Here is a 23816-nt window from a genome sequence, read left to right as displayed (position 1 = left end):
GTACCATATTCCAACTGGAGATGAAGGGACACATTGGGAGGAGGGCTGTGGAGGGGCATCGAGCACCATACCCCTACATGGGAACACAGTAGAGTGATCTCATACGAGGACTCCATTGTTTGTTTTTTCTACCTCCAAACACTGTTTGTTGCCTTTAATACCCCAGCAAACCGAGCTCAAACACTGGTGCCTATCAATAGCTGGGAAAATACGTGGTCTGGGAATTGCTGAAAATACTATAAAAGAATCCAGCAGTCTGACAACTTCTACTGTGGGGAAAGAACATATATATTACAAAGTTTAAATTAAGCATGAGTTTTCTTAAAGCAAACTCAAGCATCAGTTAGTTCCTCAGATAGCTATCCTTCCAACTCCCATCACAAAGGCACCAGTCTGATACATTACAATGCTCTGAAGGGTTTGTTTTGTTTTGATTTGATTTGTTTTGGGTTTTGTGGTGGTGGTGTGTTTTTTGTTGTTGTTGTTGTTGCCTGTTTGTTTTGTCTCTTCTTAGGACATTCAACTCCTAATATTCATCTTCAAACCCCCACAATTTTTTTCTAATGTTTTATTCTTGAATCATGGTGCTCAGTATTTTTAAACCACCACACCCATCTACTATTTTTCTCATGTCCATCCTTTATTGAAACCAGAAGGCAATGCCACATTCTCAGATTATTAAATGAAGTTTAGCAATTAGTGCACGATCAGTAAACATGATTACCATTCTGACAGTAAGTGCTTTCCAAATTCAGAGGGTAGGGGAGAGAAAGATGCAAGATCATCTCCAATGGAGGAAGGACAGACAGGCAGGCAGGCAGGCTATATTATTCTGTGAGTCACCAGTGGTTTGATTCACTAAGAGCAAGGAGTATGGTCCTGATCAATTATCCAAGATCTTCATCCCTGCCAATCAGGATCTCCAGTTGTTTAAAGTTTTCCCCAAATACAAGTGAGAAAACCTCTTAGACTAACTTATGAATTGGTCTCAGTGACTATAGACATGCCCCCTATTGGTAATGAGGCTAAATCTTCAGAGTGATTGATGGAGCAAGGAAAGTTCATGTGTCCCCTCCTGTCAGTTAATGCATAGAGACTGGCAAGTGACAGATACCAGACCATCTCCAAGAAAAGTACCCATGCATCTCTACATCATATCTATAATGGTTCTCTATCTGGTACCACATTGAGGCCATTTTCTGTACTTTGTGTTTTCTCAATGATATAACATCAAATCTACAATATGGCAAAGACAGAGAACCTAGAACTTTATGCCCAAATGTTTATGGCCTAGTCACCATGTTCAAAATCTGTAAAATTCTAGGTTGTGTCAGGTGATACTCTAGGTTTAAATCAATCCTAGCCCAAGACTTATTACCAACCTAAATGAGCCGCCCCCTGCCATTCAATGCCCCCCACACACACACATTCAAAACCCTCCAATGGTAAAGAAGCTAGCTCAAATCTCTCTTAAGTTTTTATTAACCATCGATAAAAGAAAGTTGACTCCGTCCTTCATTAGACAGCATGAATTTGTATTTAAATGTGGATGCAAAACTTTTTATTTAAATATGGATGCAGCTATCACTTCAGCCCATGGTCATGTGCTCAGCACTTGCCCCATAGCAAGAGCAGATTCTCAGTGCCATGGTCTCCTCTCTAGAGGAGGTTTGTGTTTTCCTCAAAGCTTAGAGTATTAGGGTCAACTAGTTACCTTGGTGAAGAAATTCACTGCTATCTCAAGAATCCTACTCCACCAGGCTTTAAATGAGAAATTTTCAAGCTGGATCTAACCCTGACTTGGAATGCTCAAACAATCTTGAAAAAGAATCGAGTTTGAAAACATACCATGCCTCATTCCAAAGCCGAGAATAACGCTAGGCTAGCAAAACCATAAATGTGCCTGATAAGAAACAGGTAGACAGGACAGAACCCAGGCCTTGAGTTTACAGTTTATTTATATAGGTGAATGATCTGTTTAAGACCTTATTTACTTAAGGCAGTTTTAGATTCATGTCAAAATTAGAGCCAATTGATTTTTTTTAAAACTAAATATGACAAGATGAAGAAAAGCTTACTAACAAATAGCTGAAACAACTGGATAACCATATAAAGCATAAAAAATATTTTTAAAAATCCTGGCTCATATCTCACCCCATATAATATGATTAGTTTGAGATGGGTCATATAACAAAATATAATCTAAAGCAGTAAAGTTTTATTTTGTAGCAAGTACAAATTTATAAACTTTGCATTCTTAGGATAAGTACATATTTCTTAGAAGATAAGATGTCTTATATTTATTCTGAAAAAATGATACCTGACTTTTATGAAAATAAAAAGTTTTAAAGACAGTGATTTACCATGTAGCCCCCATCTGAGCTCAAACTCATAATCCTCTTGCTTCAGCTTCCTGGGTTTGGGGATTACAAGCATACACTAACTTAAAATATAAAATATATAAAAAGTTATAATTAAGAAAATGACAAAGGATGGACCATCTAGAAAAGGATGGACCATCTAGAGACTGCCACACCTGGGGATCCATCCCATAATCAGCCTCCAAACGCTGACACCATTGCGTACACCAGCAAGAGACTGCCTTGATTGTGGTCTGAGAAACACAGTGGACAAAACTGGATACCTTGAGTCAAATGCCTTCTATTGTCCAAATCAAGGAAAGCCATTTCTCATGTCACACATATCCATTCCACAAGAGGAAGAATAAAACCCTCTACCTTCTGGGCTTAAAAGCCAGACTGACTCCATCCAGGTTGCCATGGAGACCATAGAGAACTGTTGACTGTTTAGACTACACGTGAATTCTGTCATTTTTTAAGTAATATACGACTGCAAGATTATAATTCATTCTTCCTCAGATTTCTAACTACATTCACAGCTAAGGAAACTGTAACTTGACAACTAGGAAAAAAGACTTAACTCCTTACCTAAATTCAGTATCTAGTACCAGTATCAGCATCTAGTACCAGTATCAGCATCTAGTACCAGTATCAGCATCTAGTACCAGTATCAGCATCTAGTACCAGTATCAGCATCTAGTACCAGTATCAGCATCTAGTACCAGTATCAGCATCTAGTACCAGTATCAGCATCTAGTACCAGTATCAGCATCTAGTACCAGTATCAGCATCTAGTACCAGTATCAGCATCTAGTACCAGTATCAGCATCTAGTACCAGTATCAGCATCTAGTACCAGTATCAGCATCTAGTACCAGTATCAGCATCTAGTACCAGTATCAGCATCTAGTACCAGTATCAGCATCTAGTACCAGTATCAGCATCTAGTACCAGTATCAGTATCTAGTACCAGTATCAGTATCTAGTACCAGTATCAGCATCTAGCACCAGTATCAGTATCTAGTACCAGTATCAGCATCTAGTACCAGTATCAGTATCTAGTACCAGTATCAGCATCTAGTACCAGTATCAGTATCTAGTACCAGTATCAGCATCTAGCACCAGCTCAGATGTAAGCTTTCACAGATGCAATCTGTTACTCTCTTCCCTAAACTTGGTTCCCACTGATTAAATGGTTCATATTTCCTCTCCTTGCTATGCCACTGTCCAAACATTATTCAAATTCTTATAAATTTGCCTAACTCTAATGAAGCATGCCGCTATACAATCCAACTCTATGATCACAAGCTCTTGTTCCTTCTGACCCACGAAAGGCTTATCTGAAGACTGTGTTGTTAACTCATGCTGTTATCTCTTTCAGAAACGTATAAGCTACAGGAAATCCACTCAGATCTACGTCTCATGGACTAAATAAACTCCATCCAGATAAGTACCTCTGATGGTCTCTAACCCAAAATTCCCACTTACTACTTATTCCAGAGGGTGAGATTCTTCTGGGTTTCAGATGTAGATCTTAGGAAAAAAATCCCTTTCTCCCAAATGCACTTAACCTTGTTATTGACCTTTAATATATGTGTGTGTGCTTCAGCATCTTGTCAAGTCCAGGTACTTACTGCATCTAGGATAGCTCCAGAGAAGCAACCTATAGGTGCTCCAACCTTGTCTCACAGACACAGATGCTTCAATTAGACCTGCTCCTTCTGATCTATCCACAGATGGTTCCATAGACCCTGGAAACAGGCAACTCTGCTACGGCTGGACCAACATCCTCAGACCCTTTCTTCTAGGTTTCCTAGAGACATGTCATCTCAAAGCCATCAGGAAGTAGCTAAAGATCATGACGACCTTATTCCTGCTTCACCATCCCTATTCCTGCTTCATTATCGCCTCTTTCTAATTTTTCTTTTTCTTTTTTTAAAATTTAACCAAAAAGGGAGAATGTTAGCATTCTGTCTAAGCTCCTCCCCACAGTTACCTGACAATAGCCAGGTATGCCTGACTCACTATAAAAGGGACTGCTTGCCCCCTCCTCTCTCTCTCTCTCTCTTGCTCCTCTCTTGTTCTTGCCTTCCTGTTCCCACACTCTCCCCATTCCCCTCTCCCCCATATGCTCATGGCCAGTCTCTACTTCTCTTCTCTTCTCTTCTCTTCTCTTCTCTTCTCTTCTCTTCTCTTCTCTTCTCTTCTCTTCTCTTCTCTTCTCTTCTCTTCTCTTCTCTTCTCTTCTCTTCTCTTCTCTTCTCTTCCTCTCTCTCTCTCTCTCTCTCTCTCTCTCTCTCTCTCTCTCTCTCTCTCTCTCTCTCTGTCTCTGCCTTTCTCTGCCTCCATTACCCTCTCAACTCTTTTCCCCATGCCCTGAATAAACTCTATCCTATACTATCCTGTGGCTGGTCCCTCAGGGGGAAAAGATGCCTCTGCATGGTTCCACTGAGGCATTCCCTCCTCCCATACCTCACCACACATCCATAGAACATATTCCCCATCTCTTTATCTTTGTATAAGCACAACAGCTATGAAGATAAATAGTGATATCATTATAAAGAGATTATATGTATATAATTCTGTGCAGTTACACTCATAGATACACAGCCCTGCAAAATGATGCTATTTTACAAATAAAGAAAATAAAAATAATTTAACAAAAAAAATACTCTTTACAGCTGACACCTGAAGTAGGATTGAATGACTCCATACCCGATTGTTTCTCATTTCTGTCCCATGTTTTGGTGAGCCACACAAATTATGAGTTCTTGTATAAAATTTCTTCACCTTAATATTTTTCTTCCCAAGTAGGCAGATAGAGAAAAGCTTCTTAAACCTTGCTTGATATATTTATTGTTTTCAGCCCCCAATTCTGGGCAGCTTGGAAAACTGGGGATTGGGTTATTTATTGGGGCACACCTCTAGAATCACACAGATCACCTGTCCCCTTCACATGGAAACGTTCTCTGCTTTCCATAGCACCCTGTTTCCTTTCTTCTTTCTTTCCTCTGTGCCCTCACTTTTCTCCATTCCCCCGTGACAATGAAGGATATATCGCCATGCACAACCATTTTCCATGCTAAAATCTTTCCCTGACTTTTGAAACATTTCCTCCTTCTATTCCCCATCATGGGATTTTTCAAGCATCCGTCAGGAAATCTGAAAGTACAACAGTAAAATAAACAGAATTGGGGGCTGAAAACAATAAATATATCAAGCCAGGTTTAAGAACTAAAATAAAAACCAATATCCCATGAAACAAAAAAAATTGATGAAGATTTATTTTAACAATATTATCTGTACAGTACTGCTCTCCATATCTTCAACAGGATTTATTTTTAAAATATTTCAATAAGTGGATTAAATCGGAATAATCAAATTTTGGGAAGACAGAATCCTGTTCTCAGAAACAGCTGTGTCTGTGATCCTTGCTCATGAATGTCTGTGTCTTCCTGCAGTTAATATCGTCCTGCCAAGCCTTTGTGTCGAAGACAGAAATGAACTCTGTTCCTGATTTAATGTGCCTCTGACACTGTAAGGCATGTTCTTTGGGAATCCCGTGTCACATTATATAGATTTCCTTTATGGCTACCTCCTCAATAAATGGTTTACAAATGTTAATGAAGTCTGAATCATGAATAAATGAATGAAATTGAGAGAAACTAGGATGGCCGAGTTAGGGAGGTCATGAATCAAGTTTGATGCCTATCTCCTCTCAGCCATTGTAGGCGCCCCAAAGTGAGCAGTGGTTAGCAAACAGACTCAGGCAACTCCTCTCCTGTGTCTCAGTGAAGCCTTCCTCCCCTCCACCTTACCAGGAAAGGACATATGATCACGGCGTGGTCTTTTTTACTGACAAGAGAAGTAAATGGTATTGCTTCAATGTAGGTGATCATAGATGAGTTAGACATTCTTCACAGCTTTACCTCCAATGATATCTGGCTTGGGGTGCCTTTCATTATCAGAGTATGAAGGAATAAACGGACATTTTTAATATTTTTAAAGAGCTAATCAAATAGTTTTAAAAGTTCTGTGGCATTTGATCTCACAATTTACTTTCTATGGTTATTTGAGTCTTTTAAAATTGATCTTCTTGTGTCCATTTCTCACTTTTATCCCCTTGTTTTCTATGCTCTGATTATAATATCCTTTGGGGATTCATAAAAGCCCCAGGTTTCTCCCTAGTACAGGATCAGTGGGGATAGCCTCAGCCCTTACATTTTTACTTACCTCATTCTACACACACACACACACACACACACACACACACACACACACACACACACAGAAAGAGAGACAGAGACAGAGAGACAGACAGAGACAGACAGAGATAGTCAGAGATATTTACCTAGTTTTCTCAGATCTCAGTTCAGATACATACTTGTGTAAAGAAACCTCCCAACACCCCTTAAGTTGTGTCTAGTCTCCTGAGACAAGCCTTTAAATCTACACATCTGTGGTACCTAGTATGCAGTAGAGATCCTAGAAGATTTTCCTCCATAAGAAAATTAGTAAAGAGATTATCTCATTGGTACAGCTTAAACAAGAACATGAGTCAAACAAAAAGCCATGAACCTTAGTCACATGAGCAGATAGAGAAGAGGCAGATGTACCAGAGTTCACTGAGGTAGCCATGCAGCATTGTAAGGGGAGGTCAAAAGGAGTCTTGGTTTGGGGTATGAGAGACTAGTTGTCTGAGGTAAAAGTCAATGTATGAACTTCAAATGGCCTCACACAGAGATCAAGGGAGAAGCAGCCAGCCGCAGTAAGTTCATTATGAAATTCAGGTATTGTCTTGTAATGTTTCCAGTAACTTTGACAACGATGCATTTGACAGCATAGGATAAAGCTCAACCACGACAAACAGAAGGTGTGAGGGTGAGGGTGAGGGTGAGGGTGAGGGTGAGGGTGAGGGTGAGGGTGAGGGTGAGGGGTGGCTGCAGAAGATCTTCAGTCCAGGTAGAATGTCTTGCTTGACAGCCATGGAAAAGAAGCCATTGGCTTCTGAAACAGACATATATGAATATTATGAAAATCCATGCTGGCCAATATTGTTTCAATCTGTGAGTGGATTTTTTAAAGTTTTAAAGTTTTAAAGATTGCAGCTCTGGTTACTTCTGGAGAGATCAGTGAAGAGAGGCGTAGACAGGGCCTAAAAGAGGGTATAAATGAAGCCTTCCAGTTTGGGTTATATGTGCCTGAAGTTTTCATGGCTGGCTTACATTCATGTGTGGTGATGGCAATTTAAAATAAATCAACCAAATAAAGCCTCTACAAGGAAATCCACCTATGCCCCTCAGAGACAGATGGTTTTTATGAGCATGCTTGTGTCCACTGAGATCAGAGCAATGTTCAGAGCACTTCCAAGTGTTCAGAATGTTTATTATCTTATAGCAGTTCCTCCAACAAGCCACAGGAGCACGTGGAGCCAAGCAATGGGATCCCACTTTATTATCCCTTCTTGAAAGAGAAGACAGGCATGGAGCCAGGCATGGCCAACGCTGGCGCTAAAGGACAACACAGTATGCAGAGAAACTCAGACTATCTAGTCCTTTCTTTCCCCTTGTGTGCTTTGTTTCTTTTGTTCTCCCTCATGGGACAGAAAGTCTTAGCATTCAGAAGCTGGGGTAAGGAAATACCTTTGGATTAATTCACTTCATTGCTCATACAAATGCTTTATCCTAAGTGTGCTATAACTTCTGAATTACACTACATAAATGGTGTGAGGGCTTCTTGTTATTGAAGAAGAGGAAAATTTACTGTTTTCATTTAAACTAACAGTTTATGAAGAGAAATTATGGTAGCTGACTCTATTTATTATATTTGCCCTCAGAACTAATGCCTTAGGAAGCCCTATTCGGTCCCAGAATAAGAGTTCAGGGCAAAATATTTCTTGATTTAGAGGCATGGGGGATAATACACATTTGACCACCTAGTCCTGAATAGTTACATTTCTCTTAAATATAAACACTCTTCTAGATGCCTACAGCACACACATATTAATGAGAGAAGTTCCTAGGTGTAGCTTCTCTCCTCCCTCACTGTGGTTCACCTATAAACACATCTGTCACAGCACAGGCATGCCACTGGTCCCATCAAATGCTCCCTGAGACCTGGTGTAGCTCTGTGACTTGTTTTGTTTAAGCAAAATGTGACATTAGTGATAGCCTGCAGGTCCCACACCTTCACTTCACAAGAGCTGAGAATACTACCCTTGGACTCTAGGTGCCTATGGCCACTTCATCCTTCCAGCTGACACACTGAATAATGGACACATCACAAAGGCCCAGGGTACACAGCAATAGTTAATTCACACATTGTGCATTCCATCCTTCATTCTCCTGCCTCCCTCTCATCACTTGTAATGTCCTTGACCCCTCTGTACTCTTCATGTCTCTCTCTGGTGGACTGGACCATGCTTCTTGCTAAATAGTTCGATTAACAGGGGAGTTGACGACAACACTCTGAAGGGGTTGGGAGGGAAGACAGTTGTTATGTTACATTCAGGTCCCCAGTATCCTCCATTTGACAAAAGAGAATAGTCTAAATACACACCATGAAAAATGGAAAACTGTGCCAGAGCAAGAGAAGGCAAGAAAGGAGGAGATGCAATGGGAGATGGGTCTGCAGAAGGCATGCTGAGCCATCAAAGCTGTAGTAAGTAGGAAAACCATTGCTTTTGGGTCTAAGATGGAAGATGGGTTTGCAAGCAGAGATGGATTGGCCATCAGCAGAGGTTGAAGTGGGAATCTAGGTGTTAGAGAAATCTGAGTTATCCGGGAGGAGAGGTTTTATGAACAGGAAGTCCTGGCACTAGAGAAATGGTTAACAAGATAAAAGCAACCCTAAGAGCGTGCCTTTTAAACACAAATAGGCTTTACTCACTCACATTGCTCCTTCTGTTTTATGGGGTAAGTAGAGAAGCTGCTATGATGTCCTTTAATGGATGAAAATGAAACTGATGGAAGCTGATCATCACTTTTCTTATGCAAAAAAAAAAAAAGTGCTAAACTGTTCACCTGGGAAGTCACTGTGGTGGTTTGCCTGTGGGAGAAAGTTAGGATGAAAGCTTGAGATTCGTCCCTTAAGTGCTCAGTGCTTCCAATCTTCCAAGCATATCCTGTCTGTGCAAGAAATGCTCCTATTTCAGAGCAGTTACCTGTGTTGAACCTCTTGATAAGTGAGGTGACAAGCTGCAAGCTTCCCACCAAGAGCACTTACAGGAAATATCAAAAGGTTTCAGAGGGCATTGAATGCTAAGTCAAATGAGGATTAAACAGTCAAAGAGTAACACAAAAAAATAAATAGCTTTGAAACAATGAAAAAAACCATTGGTTCAAGTGAGAAAAAGTCTCTTCTAAAGGTTTATTCCATTCTTATAAGTGACTTTAAAACTATTTCTGAGTAGAAAACTGCAGCTGCTGAGTTTATATCTCCTAGCATTCATTTTCTTTATCTCTCTATTTCTTCCACCTTGTCTCTGTCATCAATGTAAAAGAGAATTTAAAGTCTTCGGACCAGTTAAATGTCTGTCTTCTGACCATGTATCTTCTGGCTAACTTCGGGTAAATCATATAGACGAATATCTCACGGCTTCATTTTTATTTTGTCCTGTTTATCTTGTTGTATGATTTTGGCCAATCTGCGTTCCCCTCGACACATGGGAAAGCAGTGACCCAGATGTCACCATCACAGACAGGATTGTCACATGAAACTAAAAGCTATCTATTTAACTATCTATGTAACTATCCTTGACTAGAGCTACACAAGACTAAGCCTAGACCTTAAACTCCTACATTTCATGCTGGATACTCAAAACTGATGCTCCTCTTAAGCCTGGAAGCAATGCCATCCTTGTTCACCAGACAGGATGCTGATGCTGGTTCCCTGACCCTCCCATGCTCTTATCTCAACCCCCTCCTGCCTCTGTACAGCCATTCTTCTACCTCTTCTCTCCTCTCCTCTCAACCATCTGGCACTTCATCTCCATAATTACCTACCCACCCTACACCTCTGCCTTTTCCCAGACACTCCATCTCACACCTAACTGCAACCTGCCTCTCTCCCCCAAGAGCATGGCTTTCCCAGATAGCTTCTCGGTTTAAAAGTGGGTCTATATTCACTTGAATGGCCCCATGAGCATCTGAATCTCAGCAAGAATAAAACTAAACTTGTCCTCTCTCCTCTGTCATTCTGTCTCTTCCTCTGTCACCATGACACATACAGTCACCCAGTCCCTCAAACCAGAAACCTGGTACTCAGCCTCACCTCCTTCTCTTTTCATTTCCACATTCTACCATCTCCCTAGATCTCATCCTCCATCGTTTTCTGCTAACTTGCCCTCTAATCCGTTCTTCCTCCACGATTCTGTCATTACAACCCAGATCCCATCATCTCCTGCCTATTTTATCTCCCCCTTTCCTTTCTTCTAATTCATTCAGGAAATCTGCCTGTCACATGGCTGCTGCAGAGACCACTCTAACACAAAGTTGAGCCTTTTTTTTTGTTTGTTTGTTTTTATTAGATATTTTCTTTATATACATTTCAAATGCTATTCCAAAAGTTCCCTATACCCTCCCTCCACCCTGCTCCCTGACACACCCACTCCCACTTCTTGGCCCTGGCATTCCCCTGTACTGGGGCATATAAAGTTTGCAATACCAAGGGGCCTCTCTTCCCAATGATGGCCGACTAAGCCATCTTCTGCTATATATGCAGCTAGAGACATGAGCTCTGGGGGTACTGGTTAGTTCATATTGTTGTTCCACCTATAGAGTTGCAGACCCCTTCAGCTCCTTGGGTACTTTCTCTAGCTCCTCCATTGGGGGTCCTGTGTTCCATCTTATAGATGACTGTGAGCATTCACTTCTGTATTTGCCAGGCACTGCCATAGCCTCATACAAGACAGCTATAACAGGGTCCCTTCAGCAAAATCTTTCTGGCATTGTGCAATAGTGTCTGGGTTTGGTGGCTGATTATGGGATGGATCCCCGAGTGGGGTAGTCTCTAGATAGTCCATCCTTCCGTCTTAGCTCCAAACTTTGTCTCTGTAACTCCTTACATGGGTATTTTGTTCCCTATTCTAAGGAGGAATGATGTATCCACAGCAGATGCTGGCGAGGATGTGGAGAAAGAGGAACACTCCTCCACTGCTGGTGTGATTACAAGCTTTTACAACCACTCTAGAACTCAGTCTGGAGGTTCCTCAGAAAACTGGACATAATACTACTGGAAGATCCAGCAATACCTCTCCTGGGCATATACTCAGAAGAAGTTCCAACTGGCAATAAGAACACCTGCTCCACTATGTTCATAGCAGCCTTATTTATAATAGCCAGAAGCTGGAAAGAACCCAGATGCCCCTCAACAGAGGAATGGATACAGAAAATGTGGTACATTTACACAATGGTGTACTACTCAGCTATTAAAAACAATGAATTTATGAAATTCTTGGACAAATGGAGGTACCTGGAGGATATCATCCTTAGTGAGGTAGCCCAATCACAGAAGAAGTCATTAGATATGCACTCACTGATAAGTGGATATTAGCCCAGAAACATAGAACACCCAAGATACAATTTGCAAAACACATGAAAATCAAAGTTGAGCCTGTTAACCTTCTGCCTGTTGTGGTTCAGGGACTGTCTCCAACCTGGCCGGGCTTCCTGTCAGAAAAAACCAACCCTCCATAGTCTATCTCCACCTACTTCTCCATTCTTAACCTCCCACACACTGCTGCCTCTCACTTTAACAATACCAAACAACAGACAGGCCCTTCGTGGTATTTCTCTTACTAGCCTACTCCTCCTGTGCCTTTGGCTCAGTCGCTCTGGCCCTTCCCAGTGCTATCCATTCTTCCCTTGCTAGCCTCCTAAATGATAAGCTTTTTGCTGGTGTTAATCTTCCAGGAATCTTTTCCTGCACTCTCACACCAAGCGCAGTGTCCCTCCTTGGCATCCCAATGTCCTCTTTTGTTATTTGCTTGCATTGACTCCGTGAGTAGAGTGTGTACTTTCCCCTTTGTCTGTTTCCTCTGAGGTCATCAGCTGAATACTTTGCCTTTCCTGCCATAGATCGAGCACAGCAACGTGAGCGTATTAGGTGCTTAATAAATATTTAATATCCTGAAATAACTTGCACTGGAAATGGATCAGGTGAGCCCTACTGGTCCGCATGTATACAGGCACTTGTTTACTCTCTCCTACTCAGCGGTAGAATATCTACTAAATATTTATATCCTACTTATCTAGCATTCTTGACCTCTCTGATATTTAGATATGCTTTAACTTCTTGAGAAGCCTCGATTTCATGTTCACTCAAATCACCTGCTCAAATGAACTATAGAATTTGGTCCATGAAAAAATAACTGATACAGGCAAAGTGAGACAGAACCAACCCAGGTGATGTGAGAAGATCCACAACAGAGAGAACCAAGGCCCTAATGGAATTCACAAGCCAGTCACTATCTGAATTGACTATACACATACATCATATACATATACAATCATATACAGAGATTGGCAAAACATGGTTTTTCTTAAACCTTTCAGCAAATGTAAATTACTAAAAGATGAAGTGATTTCGCAAGTATCTGAAGAACTTGGAATAAATGGTTAGAACTGGGTGAATTTAATCTGGACCAGCTGCAGAAGGTGAAAGTTATTTTTAATATGAAGGCTCGGTAGTTGAAAAAGAAATAAAATAGAATTTCAGTTTTAAAATGTCACTGGGGGTGGAGGGAAAGAAAATTAAAAACTCTGCTGGGAAAACGGAAGACTACTGGGCTGGACCTGTAGCATTTGTGCTAACAAAGATGTGGGTAGCCTGCACAGAGCTTGTCTATCAAATAGAAATTAGCCTTTAGGACCTGATGTGGCTGGCAATCTCCAAATCAAGTATTTCTTCCCTCTTTTCATGGAGGGATTGTTTGTTTGTTTGTTTGAAATCTCCTGAGACATAATTGTAGTTTGTTTTCTATTGCCGTAATAAAATATTCTGACCACAGACAATTGGAAAGGAAAGAGTGATTTTTCATCTTACAGCTGATGGAACCTCTGAGGAAAGCAGAGGAACCTGAAGGCCAGACTGGAGCAGAGGTCATGGAGGAGTGCGACTTATTGGCTTGCTTTTTATGGCTTGTTCATCTTGCATTTACAACCCAGGATCACCCATCCAGGGTGGCACTGCCCATAGTGGGCTGAGCCCTAAAGTGTTAGTCATTAATAAGTAAAATTCTAAAAGACATAGGCTAATTTGATGAAGAAATTTTTCTCAGTGGAGGTTTCTTTTTCCCAGAAAAATTCTAGCTTGTGTTAAATTGAGAAAACCAAACCAAAGTGAAACAAACAAAACAGCCCTAACCAACACAACTGATTCCTTATCAATAAAACACACAAACACACCACCAACCGTATCCTTCCATTGTTTATCCTTATTTATCCCCAAGTCTCATGTTAACATCATAATATAGAACACAGACCAGCTTTTAAATGTCTTCTAAATTTTCAACACATTAATATTCAGTGTTTCTTTTTAAAAAATCCAAGGTCTCTTAACTGTGAGCTACAACGGGACCCAAAATAAGACTTTCTAATTCCAAGAGTGAAGAATCAGGGCACATTTAAAATCACAACAAAACCAAACTTCAACAGTGTAAAAAGTTCCGTATCTGATGTCTGGTAGTGAACTCATGGTCTTCTGGGTCTATAAAGCTTGGGAGTCTTGCTCACCTCTCCTGTTCTGATATTTATAGTACAAGCAGCTCAGCTCGTGGGCTCTGGATGCACTCCACACCTCCCAGCTAGGTCTCTGAAACTGAGGCCTAATGACCTCACTAGTGACCTCTGGCTTCCCTGGAGGGACTCCATCCCAGCTTTATGGTTCTCTCCATGACACCTTTAGTCCTGGGGATTTTATGCCACCAAAACCGTACTACATAAAAGACTCTTACACATTACCAAGTTCGGCTGCTAGCTTGAGATGCAGCCTCGGCTTCCTTTGTACCACAGCTTCCGAGAGGACTTCCTCTCACTGATGCTAATCTCTTATTAATCATGCATGTGTTTTTGCTTTTGCTTTTGTTTTTAACTCCAGCTAACCAGCATCAATATCTCAAGTTCAAGTTTTACTCCACTGGCGCTGGTCTCTTGTTAATCACAGCTGATTCTTCAGCCACACTTCACTGGTGCTGGGGCGGCAGACACAGGGTCCCTGGGACTTTCTGGCCATGCAGCCTAATCAACTCAGCGACCCCTGGGTTCTGTTCGAAACCGTAAAAAAGTAAAGTATAATAATATAGTCAAGGGACAGCAAAATGGTTAGGCAGGTAAAGGTACTTGCCACGCTAGCCCAGAGTTTAATCCCCAGGATCCACATAAAGGTAGAACTTGAGACTCCACAGAGTTGTTCTCTATATCCACATATATATACTGTGGCATATAATAATAATAATAATAATAATAATAATAATAATAATAAACTGTTAATTATTATTACTATTATTATAATGTAAAAATGGAGCATAATTTTAAAAAATACTCCTGTTGATCTCTGTCCTTCAAATGTGAAAATACACACACATGCACACACACAAAATGGGATTAAAAAACTATAGGGTATAATGAAAAATAAAGAACAGCAAATACACAATACTGTTAAAATCAAATCCCCAGTCTTCTCTTCACAATAACTATATGATATGACTGATTTTGTGTCAAAAACATTGTTTCTGACCCTGCTTCTATTTTCTTTATTTCCTAATTTTTAAATGTGTGTGTGTGTGTGTGTGTGTGTGTGTGTGTGTGTGTGTGTGTGTGTGTGTGTGGTGTAAGTATGCCCCATGTGTGCCTGGCACCCAAGGAGGTCAGAAAAGGCTATCAGATCCCCTGGAACTGGAGTTATGTGTGATTGTGAGACACCACGTGGGTGCTGGAACAGGACTGGATTCTCTGCAAGAGCAGTAAGTGCTCTTAGCTTACTGAGCCATCTCTCCAACCTCCCCATTGACTGCTAACTCTCACTTTGTCAGCAACACTATCAAAAATGAAGGCTTTGAGGCCATCTCCATTGCTAAAATGTTCCTCATGTCAGTGTAACAGAAAACCCTCCTGTGCATTCTCTACATCATTAATTTCCCAGCGTGTTATTGCTTTAGATGGAGTATTCTCTCAGTGGCCTCAACTTTTCTAGCAATATCAGAAACTTTGAAAAGAAAGAAAGAGAAGAAAAGAAAAGACCAACTATGTTTCTTCTCCTGCCAATACTCTCATCACAAGACTATTTCAATAGAAGCTTAGTTAATAGGAAGTAGTTCAATAAACAGTACCAGCGAAGAAGCACAGAAACGATGATTCTAAGTCTCCCAAAACTCTGACAACTCCCTATGAGTACTTCCCCCACCTCACCTAGCAATCTTTGAGGCGGCCTGCCTGGCGTGGCTTCCCACTAACTTCTGTGAGGGATACTTTCTTGGCTCTTTCCTTCTCTGGGTACCTCCTCCTTCCTCCAATCCATCTTCAGCAGCTATTTACCATCTCTGAGAAAGCCCAGGCAACACTCAGATCAGATTATGTGGAACTGAGAAACCTTCCTTTCAAAGATCTTTGTAGAATGTCAGATAGAAAAGAACCCTCAATTCTTTGATATATTTTTTTGTTTGTTTGCAACCCCAGTGGAGCCTTCATCCATGGAAGTTTATTCCAATTGTTATCTGGTTAAGTTATCCAGTACCAGTTGGCCTCTATCAGCTCTACCTTAGGTTTCTGGCCCCTCACTTAGGATTCTTCTCTTAGAGATACCATCTCCTTCTTGGTCAGATACCACTGACCATCTCTCCTCTTCTGTTTCCAGATGTGCTGGCTGGTTTTGTGTCAACTTGACACAAACTAGAGTCATCCGAAAGGAAAGCAATTCAGTTGAGAAAATGCCTCCATGAGATCTAGTTGTAAGTGATCAATAGGGGAGGGCCCAGGCCACTGTAGATGGTGCCACCCCTGGGCTGGTGGTCCTAAGTTCTCTAAGAAAGCAGACAGAGCAAGTCAGAGGGAGCAGGCCAATAAGCAGCATTTCATGGCCTCTACCTCAGCTTCTAGCTCTAGGTTCCTGCCTTCTTGAGCTCCTGTCCTGATGTTTCTTGGTGATGAACAGCAATGTGTAAGTGTAAGCCAAATAAACCCTTTCCTCCACAGCTTGCTTTTATGGTTGTGCTATTTCATTGCAGCAGTAGAAACCCTAACTAAGACATCAACCATTGTCCAGATTTTCTCCCTTGTGTGGTGGTTTGAATGAGAATGGCTCTCATAGGATTGTTATGGTCATTTGAATATGCTTGGACTGGGGAGTGGCACTATTAGAAGGTGTGGCCTTGCTAGAGGAAGTGTGTCTCTGTGGGGGTGGGCTTTGAGACTCTCCTCCTAGCTGTTTGAAGACAGTCTGCTCTTAGCTTCCTTGGGGATGTAGAACTCTCAAATTCTCCAGCACTGTGCCTGCCCGGATGCTGCTATGCTTCCTGCTATGATGAAAATAGCCTGAACCTCTGAACCTGTAAGGCAGTCCCAATTATATGTCGTCCTTGTAAGAGTTGTCTTGGTCATGTGTCTGTTCCCAGCAGTAAAACCAAAACTAAGACACTCATATATTTTAAATCTTGGTCGCCAGTTTGGCGGATTGTTTAGGAAGGATTAGTCATTGTGGTATTGTTGGAGGAGGTATGGCCTTGCTGAAGGAGGTATGCCACTATGGAGTGGGAGGTTTCAGAATCCATGCTGTTATTCCTGCTTAGTTGTGAATCAGGATGTAAGCTCTCAGCTACAGCTTCAGTGCTATGCCTACCTGCTGCGGTGCTCCCTGCTGTGATAGTCACAGACTTTAATCCTCTGGAACTATAGGAAGCGCCCAGTAAATTCTTTCTTTCTAGGCTGTCTTGGTCATGGTGTCCTATCACAGCAATGGAAGGTAACTGAAACACCATGCAAGTCAACCAGTTAAGAAAGGAGTCACTTACATTGTGACATCCTTTAATTGCTACTCTATTTTTCCTTTACTTTAGACCCAATTCTATTCTAATCAAAATGTCCTCTATCATAGACCAGGTAGAAGGACAAAGACTAAAGCAAAGATGCTTGGAAGAAATCTGTTTCTTCTCTTCGGGTTCACTTTTCCTGCTCTGCATTATGTGTGAACATTGCTCAGTTACCCAAGCTACTTGCTCACCTATCTCTACTATATATAATAGATATATAATATACAGTAAATTCATAATATATAGTAAATATATGATATGTGATTGGTATCATATATGATGTATGATGTGATAATATATGAGACATATGATATATGAAGATATGATGATGTACAAAGTATGACTAATGACATATGTCATATGGCACATTGTACATTATACATTTTATATATTATATATTTTATATTATGTATTTTATATTATGTATTATGTATTATATTGCATATTACATATTACATACTATGTTATATATTATACATTATACATTAATATAGAGTATAGAGTATAGATTGTGCATTGTACATTGTGTATTGTATATTAGATATTAGATATATAAATATATGATTTGATTTATGGATTGTATTTTGTCCCCTCATGGTGAGGTAGCTAATTTGTCATCTCACTGACCACACCTTGTTAGAGTTAAGCTGCATAAACTTTTCTCTCTAAACTAGAACTTACTCTGGCCAAAGTGACTAAAGGCCAAATTCCCCAAGAATCATCTTGTTTTCCACAGTGCTGATCTCCTCTCTTCTAAGGCCACACTGCCTACAATCCTTTCTTAGCTCCCAATTAGCTCCTTGTCCTCACTCTAATCTGAGTACTCTGACACCAGAGAGCCTTTCCCTGATGTTTCTCTACCCCACATCTGCACATAGTTTCCTTTCATAGCATCTGACCTCTCTCTCTCTCTCTCTCTCTCTCTCTCTCTCTCTCTCTCTCTCTCTCCCCCAAGTCACCTCCTGCAGTTTGCTTAAAACCAGTTATTTCGTTACCAAAATTTAGGAAAAAATTTCAATGACTCCTCTCTACTTTGCATCATTAGCAACCAAGTCATTATGGTTAGCAGGAGACAATTCTACTAAGAACAACACTTAAACACTCCTTAATAGATTTGAACCCTCATTATTGCATTGCAAGAACATGACACAGGCATTACTTCAGCTACTCAATGAATTATAATATGTGCCCCAGAAGCATTTAGTCAGTTGGTATGGGATGTCCCAAGAGCCTAACCACAAATATAATAGTATAGGTTTGGAAAACAGAAGCCTCCATTCCACACAACTCCAAAGGGACTTTGGGACCTTACTTGTTCCTACATGCCATCCCATAGGTATTGTCACCTTTTTCCCACCCACATGGCAGCTTTGTCTGAGTCTGGAGGTGCTAGATATTCTGTTCCAACAATTTGGAAAGATCCAGAAGAAATAAATTATTAACCAGAAGAAGCCTATCAAGTGACAAAAATCATAATACAGCACTGATTTCCTAAATCGTGATATGCTTTTTTTTTTCTGGCCCTATCTAGTTTTCAAAACCTTAATGGTTGATATTCAGAACAAATAGTATGGATTTAGACAAACCACAAACTATTTAGAGAAAGGAATCTTTCATTGAGGCCTGCCTCTGATATTTGTTAAATATGCATTTAATAAAGTCACTAAATTCCTCTGAGCCTAAAACTATTCTTTCTTATCTAGTTGTTAGATGCTTTAGTAAAGGATGGCCTCCAGGCAAAATAGGGGTAGCTGTACTTCTGGGCCAGGTAAGGACAGAAGTGACAAGAGAACCTAGGATAAGCAAATAAGGCATATGGAAACCAAGGCAATAGAAGAGCATCTAGATAGAGCCACATGTGTTCCCTTAGAAGACAGAAGCAAAATGGCCTCACCCATCCTTACGGCCTTAACAAAATTAAGTGAGAATCTAATAGTTCATAGAAATCTATTTCAAGACCAGAATATTATCTCAGGGAAAGAAAAAGCAATAAAATTGCAGGGTTATTCAGGAGTTTCGGGGAAGCCATGTTTTAGGAAATGAAAGATACAGAAAACACTTGGAAACACGGGCATCAAACTATAAGGATGCTACAGATTGGCTGAACTGAATTTCAAGACAAGGAATTCTAGTGATCTGGGCTGCTGGGATCCCATGTCTTATCACCAACAAATCTCAGAACACTGACGCTCACACATGGTCAAGGTGAGACAGATCCTAGAGTCTATACGGAGTCAACAGAAGCTGGGGTGAGTGTATAGGGGTGAGAGAGAGATCCCAGCTTCTCACTCACATGGGTGGGTCTCACTGGGGATCATACACAGGTTGGTGGTATCAACTTTAACTTTTGAAAGAAGATTGAAGTTCTGTAAGTTAAATCAATTGACCGGGCTCTGTGTTTGGTTGGGTGCTCATTCCCAGAGCAGATGAGAGTCTCTTGATTTCTCCTGCTCGCAGGTTCTTCTTACTTCTTGCTGGTTGCTCTGTAACGCTAACACCAGAGTACCCGAGACATAGGATAAATAGCAACCTATCAAGGGCTCACTGAGACTGGAGGAATGCAAGAAGAAATGGCTATACAAATGTTTTTCTGTGTACAAAGAAAAGGACAGTGGCTTGATTCTTGTACATTAACTTAGCAGACATCCTTAGTCTTCCACTCTCTGCATGTTGGAAGGCAGAGCGATATCTTCCAGGTGCCACATAAGTACCACGATGAAAAGATAAACAAGCATAAATGAACAGATGAGCAGCTGTCAGCCAAAAAAAAATTCAGAGTCTTTATCGACAGGAGTCTAAACAGTAAACAATAAAAGTATTAGACAAGGAGAGTTCACAGTACTAATACGTTAATAGTTGATTGACTTATCAGTCCTGATATCTGCCGCATTGTGCACTGAAGAAAGTATTATAGGACGGAAGTCAAGGTATTCCATTCCCAGCTGCATCTCTTTCTCACCCTCTTACTGATTATGTGAGGAATGTGACTAGGCAGGCCCCATCTACCCTTGAACTTTGCCAGACTCCAACCTGTATGTGACTCTCAGTGAGACCCACCCACATCAGGGAGAAGCTGGGATCCCTCTCTTCCCTTTAATGCTCCTTCCCAGAAACGGGTGCTTTCACATTTCCTAATTAGGTTATACTCTGTGTCTACGGGATTGGTGATGAAGGAGATGCTGAAGTGTAATCACAACTGATATTATTCATGTCTGTGGAATGTGCAGCCGAAGCTGCCTGCTAGCTCTGGCAGAAAACAATGGTATTGCTGACAAGCTGCCCTTTTATACTGCAGGTTTGGATCCCAACTGTTTCCTTGTGCTTCGTCATAGATGCAAAAGAGGTATCGTGAGAGATGAAACACACATGCTTTAAATTCCCATCTCTTGGATGTGTGTGGTTCATTATGTCTGATACAGACTGGTGTGAACTGTTAGAATGTCCAGAAATGGGGCCAAGTGAGACACCCTCTACACCTCCCTTGGGATGTTTGGTTGCCTAGAGGCCCAACTAACCACACAAATAATGATCTTAATCGTAGGTGTTCCGCCTGGTATTGTGCTGAGATATGATGAAGAAGATAGATACGGGTGCCTTCTGAAATGGCTTGCACATAGGTGAAATGAAAGGAGGGGGAAGATGGCTGCAGGTGCATCAGATGTTCACAATCATCCCTGACTACACAGCAAGCTTGACACACTGTCAACAGCAAAATTTTCATAGACCACAGTAACGAATAACAAAAAGCCAAAACAGCTGGGGCTTTAATGGTGGAATAAACAAAGTTTAATGACTCATCAGAGGAAGAAATGATTACCTCTAAAGGGAGGAGGGCTACCAAAGGATGGTGTAAGGGTGAGTAAGGACTTATGAAGATGGGTGTACATTCCAGAAGCTAATAGATGGGACAGGGCCACGAGTTGCACAGAACTGTAGTAGCACAGGGGAGGGGTAATAGCCCAGTGGGTGGGCCCTAAGATAGATGATTCTCCTGCTGCGATGCAAAGAACACTGCTATGTCAGATGGAGCACAGGAGGAAAGGCAGGGAAGGGGTCCTGAGGAGAGTGAAGAGAGTGAAAGAACACAGCAGTGTGGAATACCTTCCACCACTCCCTATGTGGAATGCCTCTGGTACTCACTATTTGGAACGTGGCAGGTGGGCAGATGAGGCTTGTAGAAGTAGGTAGGTCCAGGCCCAGGCAGAAGATAATTTGTAGCCTGCTAAATGCTACATATTTTATCCCAGTGGCTGGGAGAAGCCAGCTAAGCTACTCCCATCTATTCTACCTGATGACTAACCAAACCTTGGAAGACTATAAATGAAGGACGCAGATAGAACATTGTGAGAACTTTAGCCAAAGATGTAATTAGGTGTGACTGAGTGATAAATAGCTTCATATGCTCCCATAAGTTTTATTAAGTAGCAGAGGAAAGTTGAATAATTATATCTTCTCAGTATTATTAATCCCCAGTGATCACTCTCTCTTGTTTCATTGTTTATGTGAGACTATTTTCGCATCAGTGATCAGTTCCTTGAGGAAAGATCAGTGAGGCCCACGTTTAATTCATCTTTCTTTCTTTTTTTTGGAACTATTCTTCAAGATTTATTCGTATACAGAATAAATGTCCACTTGGTCCTAACAAATTGTATCAGCTTCTAATGTTAAAAAAAAAAACTTATGAACTCAAAAGACAAGTGTGATAAATACAGGTTGAAATGTTTTATAGTCTTTCTGTATGAAGCATTCAATTTTCACATGAGCCTCGCTAATGTTTCCTGAAATCAGTGTATCATAAGAAATACCTGTTGCATACAGTAGTCCCTATTCTTTGTATCCCTTTAAAACTTTTCAGAAGTCATTTCTTTATGTAATAAGCTAAGGGGATCTGAGGATACATGGGTAGAAATAGATCTTGGGCTGGCTAGGTTAAAGATTAAGTCATCTAAAGAGCTTTCTTCCATGTTAATTCATCTTTCTGTTGTTCACAGTTCCCAGCATAGCCCTTGGACATATCAACTATTCTGTAAGTATGAGGGAATAAATGGAAGACATTGAAGCCCTGTGTTTGGGTTGTAAATGCCAGCATTATACCAAGAGAAAGCCTTTTCCACCCCCGACCCTCCACCATGGTGCAGACGTTTACTTTGTCTATTTGTTGATGAGCTACGTGGAATCCACAAGAGACTTTCAGGGACACCCTGTTTCCTATCTCCTTGGAGAGAGTAAAGATATGACTCTATAACTTCCAGAAGATTCCCAAGTAAACTGCTAAACATTCAAAACAATCTGAACTCATGAGCCTGTCACCCAAAGAGCCATATGTTGGTCAATACTAGGCCAGGTGGAACAGGAGCCTCTTGTCAGAGAATCAAAATCTAGTCACCTAATACTGACAGGTAAGAGTCCAGGTTCACCAGCATTCGCTAAAGCAGAGGTTCTTGACCTTCCGAATGCTGCATTCCTTAATAAGGTTTCACATGTGGTGAGCCCCAACCATTAAATTATTCTCCTTCCTACTTCCTAACTGTAACTTTGCAACTGTTATTAATTGCAATGTAATTATTAGTGTTTTCTGAATGTCTTAAGTGACCCTTATGAAAGGGTCATTGAACCTTCAAAGGGGTCATGACGCACAGGTTGAGAACTGCTGCTCTAAAGTCTTGTTGTCCAGTAGTTTCTCATTCAGTAGTATTCTGTATACTGAAACAATTTGCCAATACAGAGTTTATTTTTGTCATAGAGACTTCATGTTTTCATCCTAATAATGCAACCACATGGGAAAAAGAATATTGAGTCTTGGGATAGAGAAATGGCTCAGCAGTTAAAAGTGCTTCCTGCTCTTACAGAGTACTTGAATTTGGTGCCCAGTACCCCTAGCACATGGCGCATAACCTCCTTAAACTCCAGCTTCAAGACAATGATGCCTTCTTCTGGCCTCTGAAAGCACTAAATAAATAAGGCATACAATCACACAGATACATGAACATATATACATGAAAATAAGAAAAAAATCTGAAAAATTTGGAGCCTAATACTTTTATGTATATGCATACTTGGTGCTTTAAAATTTGGCTTACTTTGCTGGATTATTATTTCTATCATTTTATATTTTAAAGAAGTTAAAACCACAAGTCCTCAATTATAGAACAATGAGTAAAAGATGGAAATCATCTTTTTAAAATAATAGAGGACTTACTTACCCTCTTCTCAGCATTTCTCTCCTGCAGGTTAACTCTTTTCATTATATATCCATTGTGCATGGCATTGTGTTAGGTGAGGACATTTTTACTGTGTATATTCTACACTGAATATACATTCCCCACTCTGTCTTCCCCTTTCTCTCACCTCACCTCTGCCATTAGGCCCCCTTGCTCTCCCAGACAGCTGCATCTCTCCTTTGATGTCATGCCTATGTACACAAATTTTTTATTG

This window comes from Mus musculus, chromosome 17 (genome assembly GCF_000001635.26).
Source record: "Mus musculus strain C57BL/6J chromosome 17, GRCm38.p6 C57BL/6J".
Lineage (NCBI taxonomy): Eukaryota > Metazoa > Chordata > Mammalia > Rodentia > Muridae > Mus > Mus musculus.
The sequence above is the reverse complement of the archived record's forward strand: the minus strand, read 5'-3'. Positions refer to the sequence as shown.